General features: G+C 51.9%; 1 protein-coding gene across 5 annotated transcripts in view; it reads right to left on the bottom strand.

Moving 5' to 3' along the window:
• LOC135252213 (neuronal PAS domain-containing protein 3) overlaps nt 1-10373 on the bottom strand; it is a 300620-nt gene that overhangs the window by 253333 nt on the left and 36914 nt on the right. The window lies entirely within an intron of this gene.

The following is a 10373-nucleotide window of genomic DNA, read 5'->3' as shown; positions in this document are numbered from 1 at the left end:
TGAGCATATTTAGTGAACCAGGGTTTTCCATGGCTGGCTTTGGCGCATGTCTAGTTTTTAATCAACGATTGTGGTTTTCTGAAGCAGACACAAAATACGGGTAGAGTACAAGAACACAGTGTCACTTGCAAATGGATGTACTAAACAGTGAAAAAAATCTATCACGCACTTCAAATGATATGATTATTACAAACAGAAGGTAGGTGTTAACTGCAGACTTCAACTATAATGTAGTGTGGACTGACTGGAAATCCACTGAAAGCAATATTAAACGGGATATGAAAAGCTGAATATCGAAAAAGGTTAAAATTATGAACTGAAGTTAATGGCAAGATGTCGAAACAGCTTTTCCCTTGGCTTACGGCATCCTGCGAAAGATGTGTTGGTCCCGAGTCAAATCCAGCTCTCTGGCATGTAAGGAACCCAATAACATGTGCTAAAAGGTTTCTAATTAGTCTTTTCAACCTGTCTGCATCTGCTTGAAAGGTTAACATCCCGCACTTCAGTCACTTGGCTTCAAGAAGGAAAGCCTGCGCAAGCAATTACCCAAAATAGTTTCTGGCACCCCCAAAATAATTTTTTGTTTTCGATTTCAGTACGAGATTCTTTCAGTTATGCTGCGCTCGTTTAAATACCAGATTCCACTTGTACAAATTAGTTTTTTTTTTTGTTTTTTTTAACATTCTCAGCACACATTCCCAAATTACGCAGAATATTCACACAAACGCGGAAAGTGCCGGAGCGTTCCGTCGTTCTGCACGTTACATAACGGCGCCTCCCTCTCTCCCCCCCCCCCACCCCGAGCCGTTATCAGCTTCCCGCGGCTTCCAACCGCCGATGATGAGAGCGGGGCCCGGGCGGCGGCCGGCGGGTTAGCGGCCTGCGGGTTAGCGGCCTGCGGGTTAGCGGTGTGGGCGAGAGAAAGATGGCTGTTCCAGAGCACCGCACGCGGGCACCGATGGGCTTCACGCTGAGCAGAAACGCTGTGTCTCCAGCGCTGGCTGGACGTGTACTCCAGCCCCCTGCCTTTGAGCGAGAGGCACAAACACTTTCGACGTTCCACGGCTTCCGAATTCGGGATATTTAAATATCTCGCTAATTTCTTTTCTTTCTTTTTGTTTTTTACCCCCCCCCCCCAAGGCACTCCATGAATCTCGCAATTTCTTTCGGTGTTGTTAACGGTCTCTTTCTGTGTAAATAATGACTCACAGCAGATATCTGCACTTACTCACAGTTTAAGGCAGGAAATAATATTAATGCGTTATTTTATGCGCAAGCTCCCCGTCATGAATATTTATTAGTGAAAATAAAACACTGGGCTTTCTTCTTAATTAACGAGCATTTGATTTCATATCCGAGTTATCGAACGGCGGTTTCACGGAGGAATAATCGAATATCTGGAGTCAGCCCCATCTTTGGAGGAGAATTCAAACAAAAGAAGCCGTTTCCACGGCCATTCTGACCTCAGCCTCAGGCCCACGCCGTCACGATCCCACCGGTCCCCGCTTCTCTACTCCATTACGGCTCTGCGTGACGCGCGCTCGCCGGTTCTCCCACACGCGCCCACATTAAATTAGGAAAAGAGCTCTTACGACATCGGCCCGCTTGTTCTCCCTTACAGCGGGCCAGGTACGCTGCTCCAGCGGGCGGGGAATGGGTCAGTTCCTCTAACGGACAATAATCAATAATAACGAGCCCCTGTCCCTCGCTGTGATGTATAATTATAGCGGGGGCCGCGGCGGGCGCGGCGTCGGGACGAGAGGCAGCAGACGTTTTTTTTTCGCGCGGCGGCCCCGTCCGGCGCCGACGGCTTGTTTTCCGCGGGGGCCCCCAAGCTGTTCAAACCAATTGCCGGCGCGCGCGAAAGCGGAGAGCGGGGTCAGCGCGCGGGTCGCGGGGAAAAGATATAGCGTATCGATTTCGCGGCGGGAGCCGAGCCGGGCCGCGGCACGCCGACCGCGGCAGGGCCAAGGGGAGGGGGGGGGTGGGTGGGTAGGAGGAGCACCTCATTCCGATCGGGGAGGGAGGGGTTGAAAGGGCGGGCGCTTTGCGTTTCGAAGTCGTGATGAATCGGGAGGGCTGACCGGGGGGGGGAGGGGGGGGGGACCCACAAGTGCTGTGGCAGGAGGCTTGTGGGGGGGGGGGGGGTGGTTAGAGGACAGCTGACCGCGTCCACAGGCGAACCAGCCGGTTTATAAAAAATAAAAAAAAAAAGACAACCCACCTCATCCGCTCTCCACCAAAACAAATTCCCTCCCAAAAACGCCTCCCGTTGCACATGATGGGCGAGACGAAGCTCGACGCTTTTTGGACCGTGCTGCAGAGGCGTGCTCCGTCTGACCGCGCCACCGCGCGCTCCACAAACACGTCCCCGACGCTCGCTCGCTCGATCGATCGCGGCCGCCTTTAAATAGCGCCGCAATTGGGCAAAAACCGTCTGGATCTCCGCGCGTCTCCGGCGGTCTCTGCGCCGCCGCTTTACATCCCCTCTACCAACCCCCCACCCCCCCCCCCCCCACGTCGGCTGCCTTCTTCAGTTGCGGGAGCCAGCGGCGGCGTTACTGACAGCGATGCCGAGCGTCTGCCCGCCCACGCGGCCGGGCGTCTGAACCGCGCGGGCTAAAAGCGGCGAGGGAGCGGCTTTCCGCCGCGCACAAAACGTTCCCGGCGAATCGCGGTGCGCCGAACGCATGATTCATATGACAAATGACAGCGCTCAGGCACAGACCCCCCCCCCCTCACCCCCTCAAACGTCAGCAGCTCAGGAGCATTGTTACGACTGCCTTACAAGTCGCACTATTACCGGCCATGCGATATTCACTCAGGACTTTGGCGAACCCGTGACAGATTAAGAAGCCATTTTCTGGATTTGACTGCTCGCGGAGCGTGAGGGCGAATGACGCGGGCGGTCTGAATTTCATCGTTTCGCTACCTGGGCCACGCGTGTCGTAAAAATGATTTTAAAGCACATCAGGGCCCGTGGGAACAGCGCGGTTCTGGTTTATGAAGAAATCTTTCGAAAGAAACCAGAAGCATTTCTTTCACAAAGAGAGAAAAAATTTTCCAAGTCAAAGTAGATTCTTCAAATAATTCGGGTGCCCTATTAACATAAATTATGCCACTTAAAGGTATAACGTCTTTTTAGAAACATTTTCAAGAAAAAAGTCAAGAAGTTTAAGACAATACAATTCTAGCAAAAATTTGTACGCAGGCTTTACCTGTCGTGCTGTAGCGTAGGACGTAATAAAAGAAAAGAACTACAGTGATAAAATGGTTTGAGACCCATTTTGGTTCCAAAGGCCAAAATTTTTTTTTCCATAACTTCATAAATGTTGTTCTGCAGACTGCCATTGGTGAGGGCCGCTGGGAGTGGTCTCATAGCAACGCATAACTGGCAAGGGCCTTTCAGCAGACAAAGCATCCCGCTCACAACTCTATAGCGCCACCGCCACTCAATTGGGTGCGTGGCACCTGCCAGTGAACCTGGGCCTCAGCCCTCTCTTGCAGTAACTGTAGCTCAGCGGGTGGACTGGTGAGTGACAGTATGGCACCTGACTGCATCAGTTTGGAAAACACGCCCACGAGAGTGCGCCCACCAATGAAGAGGCAGACCACTGAAGATGGACGCGCTGCAGTGACGGAACAGACCTACAGCTCTGATTGAACATTTAAATTAACACAATAAACAAAGATGTGATGGCAACCGTTTGACCAAGCACTCATTTATAATGACAGCTTCTTGGAAAATCTTTATGGCTGTGCAAAAAAGTGACTAAACCTGAACAGAATGTACAGCCTATGGTAAAAATGAAATATGTATGAATATGGCTTCAGCAGTTTGGTTCTAATATTGAAGCAAACCACCCTAATAGTACTGGTATAACTGCTACATCAACATTATGAATCTTTGCATCGTTAATAATACAGAACTGCTTATATATCTAACTGTATATTAAAATGCCATGCCACATTTACCATTTTATTAAATTTGAAATGTTAAATCCAGCAAATAAATAGCAATTGTGCATTAAACCTTGCAGAAATATGTCCCGTTTAAGTCCGTACCCTGCGATGGTTGTTAACTTCTTTTCAGTTAGAGATTTAAAACATGCAATTTGAACAGGGGTGCCCAAACCTTCGCATACCACTGCATATGCCTGGTTCAGGTTTTCATATGCAAAACATATGCACATAGGTGTGCATGTCTCAGTACTGGGGGGTGAGATGAGTTGCCAGCTGGTGTTAATAATCAACAGACAGACAGACAGACAGACAGACGCACAGACACACACACACACACACACACACAGTGGCATAACCCATTTAGCACCACTCCACAAGACACTGATTTGTCCGAACATTGTTTCCAGGACAGAAGAAAAAGCTAATAAAAAAATTAAACCATACTGAGTCAATAGATATGACTTGTAACATGGTCAGGTAAGGGCAGCTGATAAGGTTAAAGTGGGAAGGGGGAGGAGTGAAGGACGGGCCTCGCTTTGGTCACCCCGCAACCTAGACATAAAAACCTTAAGTGAGCCTGAAGGTCAAACAAAGAATTTACAGCACATTCAGTACAATCAGTCATTCCTACAAGTTGGCTGAAGAATGGAATCAGACAAAAAAAAAAAAAAACCCAAGAGAAGCCTCTGCAGGCCGTGTACTATGCGTGTGGGCCAATGGCGTAATCACATTATGGCCTTGCGCTAATGTCTGGAACTAAAAAGACCTTTTCATTCCGGTTCCGCGAGACGTAACGGCCTTGCGGTCAAGATGATCACAATTTCACGCTCGGGACTCGGCGCCGAACGCAAGGTTACAGCATAATATATAACGTCAGGTAAACTCGGCCCCGTACAACACTTTTAATGATTTATCCTGCGCGGCTACATCTACGGTTAGCGCTTATGCTAACTCAACAGATAGGATAGACATAGTACAGTGTAGACAACACAAAAGCCGTAGCGCCGGTCCTGTGGCTTACAGTGAGAGGCTGAATGGAGGCGCGGCGTACCGCAGTAAGCCGATTGAAGTAGTTTGAGAACGGTCGCCGCCGGATTGCGGAACTCCCCGCCGCCGCGCCGCGCGCCATTGTCGCCGCGGACGCGAGCCCGCTCCACAGGGCTTAAGCCCCTCCGCCGCGGCTTGCCTGTCATCATCACCATTATCACGACCGCCATTCCGAAAGTGGACAATTACAGAAGCCCCTGTAGTGCTTTAAAAAAAAAAAAAAAAAAAAAAAGGGGGCCTTAAAGGGCTTCCATGGCACCCTCGGCGCCGTACAGTAGCGGATTAGCCGCGCGTAACAAGCCGTCCCATCGTCATATTCAGAGGCAACAGTTCCCAAAAAATGATTTTTAAAGCTTTTTTTTTTTTTTTTGGAATTCCAACACACGCACAAATATCAGAAATTCTGTTCATTGTACTTTAAAAAAAGCGACAAAAAAAAAAAAACTGAGAACCGAATGTGTGCCGCTGCACTCCCAGGAACATGCCAGCGTTTTCCGTGAATGGGATTGCGTAACGCTGTTGGCAATGGCAGGCCGCTTTTTGGTTCAGCCCGTATCTCCCCGGCACTCTGGAGCTACTCTGGATCCGCAACGTTCGAACCGCGAGGCGTCAGTTACTCGCCGAACTCCGCTCACAGGTTTTATACGCGCTTTTACCGTCTGTCGCTCCGCAGGCTAATATTCAATTTTTTTTTACGGTTTGCCGCTCCGAGCACGTGCTTTATGGGGATAGATGGACCGGGCCTGATCCTATGGAGAAGAGGGGTGGGGGGGTTTGGGCGGGGGGGGGGTTTTAACAGGCGAGCCCACTTGGCAGGGAGGAGCGGGCGCCGGTCCAAAACAGGCAAGAGAACATCCTTCCAGCAACAACAAAAGAGGAGGAGATGAATGAGGAGCGCCGGGGCCAGAGGATCTCCCGGCCCTTTCTTGAGGGAGAAAAGAGGGAGCCATTCAGAAACCGGACCGCGCTGGCGACGGAGGAGTTTCAACGGAGGTTCCGTTAATTCATTTATCCCAACAAAAATTGGAACGGGGGGGGGGGGGAGGAGGCTTGGACCGACAACAACGGCGGTCAGTCCCCTCGCGTGCGCGCTGCTGCGCCGTGGCGCTGAACCGCGGCCGTTAAAAAAGGCTCAGACCGACGACGCAAGAAGCGTCCGCCTCGGCCTCCGAAACGTGACATGAAACGGCGGAATAAAACAGTGATAAAACGGGGCGGTTAACGGCTCGCAGGGCCGGCCTGCGTTTAACTGGACCGCTTCACGGGGGAAATGATAAAAATAACGACTCGGGAACCGACGAGAAGTGATTAAGCCTCGTGACAAATTGACGATGTAACAGTTGTTATTCTTCTCGTGGAACATTAGTAATAAAAACAGAGACCGAATCGCGACACACGTCGCGGTCACGACAGCCGGACCGCGTTCGACGACACCGTCCGCCAGGGTTTTTACAGCAGAGTGGATTCATTAGACACAGGCAGTGCATTCGAGAAGGCGGCCGTAAGCACAGAGCCGCTGACCGTAATGTGACAGGAGGCCTGTGCTGGGTGGCACAGCGAAGAGGAGGAACATCACTGAGATATTCTCCCAGAGTCCCTGCTGCCCCTGACAGCCCGTCTATAAATCAGCCCCACACTCACGCACATACACACGCAGCCATGCACACGCACATGCACACACACACCCATGCAAGCACACACAGACACACACAGTGCACACACACACACACACACAGACACAAAGCCCCCCCCCCCCAAGCACACACACATCCCTGTGCCATCTTCAACCCCCTTCCTTCCCAACATCCAAACACACATCCATATACATACCACATATCATTCAGACACACACAGAACATAAATACACATACAAACACAAACACACACACACACACACACACACACACACCATACCCCTCGGACACAAATATACATATATCACATCATATCACACATATACACACTTTGGCACACACACCGCACCGTACCACTCCGCCAGCCAGCCAGTCACACACACACACACACACACACACACACACCCCACTTGGACAGGTACCGAGGGACGCTCACACTTCAGGAGAGCTCGACAGGAAGCAGGCACGCCCGGCGCAGAGGAGCAACGGTGAGGCGGAGCGCGTCCGGATTTCCATGCCGCATAACTCAGACCCGAACCCCCCAACCCCACCGCCACCCCCTCCCCCTCCCCCTCCCCCCGCTCCCTCCCGCCGTGTCACGCCGCTGCCTCCTCGGACCCCCAGGAGCGCCCGGGGCCCGGGTACGAGGGCGAGCGGGGAGGCTCCGGGCCGTCTTCTTAGCGTGCGAGGGCTCGTAAGGCTACCTGCGGGGAGGCCGCGTCTGAGAAGGCGCGGGCTCCAGAGAGGCGACACCATGATGGCCGCTAAGTAGAGCTGGCCCCTGTCCTTCCCCATGCGATTGCCACTCTGTCAGAGCCAATGCCCCGGAACTGGGAACACCTGACAAGGGCCCTCCGTGTCGAGCCGGGAGCCGGGACAGGCGCGAGGCCAGGCGCATATATGCATGAAGCCGCGCGCTGCGTTTCAAACCGCTACGAGAGCGCGCGCAGATACAGCCGCTAATGCCGTACGATTAATTGGGCTAGCTAGCTAGTAAAGGTTTCACGTTTAAAGTGGGAGGCTTCGACTGGTTTAAACCGGTTGCGGTAAAAAAAGCCCAGCTGTACTACGTGTACCGGACTCAGGCAAATAAAACTTGTGGTAAGAAAATTTAACGGTAAGAAAAGGCACATCTCGTTTGCGACGTTATTGACAGTAATAAGACAACATCAACACTCGCTCACCGCAACTTAGCGAGCCGCCTCGGAGAGGCCTTTTTATCTTATCCTGAAATGTTCACAAATCACGAGTACCTGTCGGTGTTGGTAACGAGCAAGCGGGAGTACCAACTTAATTAAAGCAGCCCCGGCTTCCCTTTGTTACAGTGCGGGGCCGCTCGCGGCCCTGACAGCCCAGGAAATGACAACTTTATTAATTACTCCGGCTGGGAGATAAGTCACCAGAGCGGCGGCCTAGGAGGCCTTCGCGGGGACGGCGGCGGGCGCGTGCGGACACGCCGTGTGTCGCGGTCGGCGGCCGGGGGGGGGTTTGTCTTTCGGTGCCCCCCCCTCCCCCCTTCGCCTGTGTGCTGCCAGGGGCAAACTACCATCCCCCCCACTCCCCACCCAGGGAGCTGCGGTTTAACACAAGGTAAAAATTCATAGCTGCTCTTATGGAAAATTATAGTGTGGTTCTAGTTATGGGGCTTCTGGGTGGCGCATCCGGCTAAAACACAGAGGTTCCGAAGCGTGGAGGTGCACCTCTGTCTGGTACTGAATATAATTTGCAGTGGGAGGGAGGGGCTTCAGACGGTGGGATATTCCCCTCGTCACACGTGAGCGCCCCCCTCAGGTCAGCTGCAGTCTGCAGCGCACTCCCCTGACCGCGCAGCTCACCGGCAGGTCTGCGGAGCGTGGAGAAGCAGCGTCTGGCAGCATATGCATCACAGGTTAACGTTTCTCCTGAATTGGCAGAGCACGCTGCAACAATGAGATGGGCCAACAAATCCGACTGCTTATTTCCAACGGGGAAAGGCAAAAAGAATCTTGGTTGCAAATGAGTTAAACAGAAACAAATTGCCGTACTTGCTAGCAGTGAGCACAGAATGTACGAAGGAGCAGCTCAGTCTTACAGGACAATATTACAGGCCTACAGCACGTCAAACCTGTGCTCAGAAAGCAATTCCTCAGCATTAAAAGCCAGTCTAAAATAATGGATCGCTAGTTTTGAGAATGCATCCGTTTGGACGCACGAGCGTCGTTCTGGATAGGGAAGTGCAACACAAACGAGACGCTGAGCTGATCTAGTCATCCTACATCTAGGATTTTAGCATAGCTCCAGTAGGGCAGATTGCCTTCAGTGATACTGGCTAGTCCACCTGCTCTGACACTGAGACAGGTCTGGGTGAAGAGCCCACATCCATTAAAGTGCCATTATTGTGCGGAAAAGGCTGCCAGCCGGCCGTCTGGTCAATGTAGCGAGCCAGGTATCTGTCAATACACCCAGCCCCCGAGGCCCGGGGGAGGGGGGGGGTACGGATTCGAATAAAACTCTCACCCGTGCTCCGATCTGATCGGGGTGCGCTCTTTATCACGACATGACAAGCAACGGAAGAGATCGAGCTCGGCCCCACCGCCCTTTTGGAAAATCTAAACAAAGGTGCCATTTTGCTGCCCCCCCACCCTGCAACTGAACCGAATCAGACGCTGTTCAGCAGTGCCCTGGACAAAGCTTAGACTCAGAGGGTACAGAGAGTTGGATGTACGCTCTTGTTCACGTACAGATACGAATCTGATCCTCGGGAGCGGAGTCTCGATTCCCTGCCAGCTACTCCCTCCAAAAACCCTAAGCCCTCTCTGTACGGCAAGAGGGATCCAACTATTGTTAACCCTTTTTTCAGGCCACTGCTAAACCCCCCCTCCCCCTCCCCGCCCCCCCACCGACCCCCTGGTTTGTTTTGTTTCTCCCTCAGTGCTCCCGACTTGGCAGGAGCTGTGTTTTTCTTCCTTCTGTCCATCTGTTTGAATCCAGTGTTCCTTCAGATGAAGATGAACAGGTTGCAGCGGGGAGGACTCAGCAGAGAGCCTCGCGCGATTAAAAAAAACCCAAGAACTCCTCGCCGACGCGCGGGGCGAGTCCATTTTTTAATCCTCCAGCCGACGACGCGCCTCACGGCAACCAAGGGAAAGATCGCGTTCGTCCAACGCGATCAAACGTTTCGATCGTTACAAGCCGCGGATCGTTTTATTGCAGAATCCTGAGCACGGCGCACATCGTGCACCTTAACGATGAGGGAAAGCCTCGACTGAAAACGTCAAAATACACATTTGAATACAATAGATTAATATTAGCCTAAGAGAAGGGATGAGACGACAGCCTCAGTTTGAGATGTTAGCGCTGCGATGCCCTTTGTTCCAGAGAACCCGCTCGCTGTCAGCCAGCACTGCGCTCTAACAGAACCACCGCTAATGGATCTACAGTGTGCGCGTTCCCCAGCTCCCACCGTCCTTTTCACGATATTAAATTAATATTTTTTACTGTACTGATTAAAAATTTACCTACCGCATGCTGCTGAGCAGAAAAAGAAAAAATAATATGTAAATGCTTTCCTTTTTTTAGCTTATTTCCATATCAAATAATCTGGAGTACGTACACTTAAGAATGTGTGCCGTGGAAAATCCAAGGCAGTGTGTTTTTTTTTGATGTATCCCAAGGTCTGGGAAAACCCGACGTTTTCGGTCGGGTTAGCGAACGCTAACGCCGGCGTCGTCTTTTTAAAGCTCTCGCGTA

Source organism: Anguilla rostrata, chromosome 1 (genome assembly GCF_018555375.3).
Source record: "Anguilla rostrata isolate EN2019 chromosome 1, ASM1855537v3, whole genome shotgun sequence".
NCBI lineage: Eukaryota > Metazoa > Chordata > Actinopteri > Anguilliformes > Anguillidae > Anguilla > Anguilla rostrata.
Note: the sequence above shows the minus strand (reverse complement) of the source record. Positions and strands in the feature narration are given on the sequence as shown.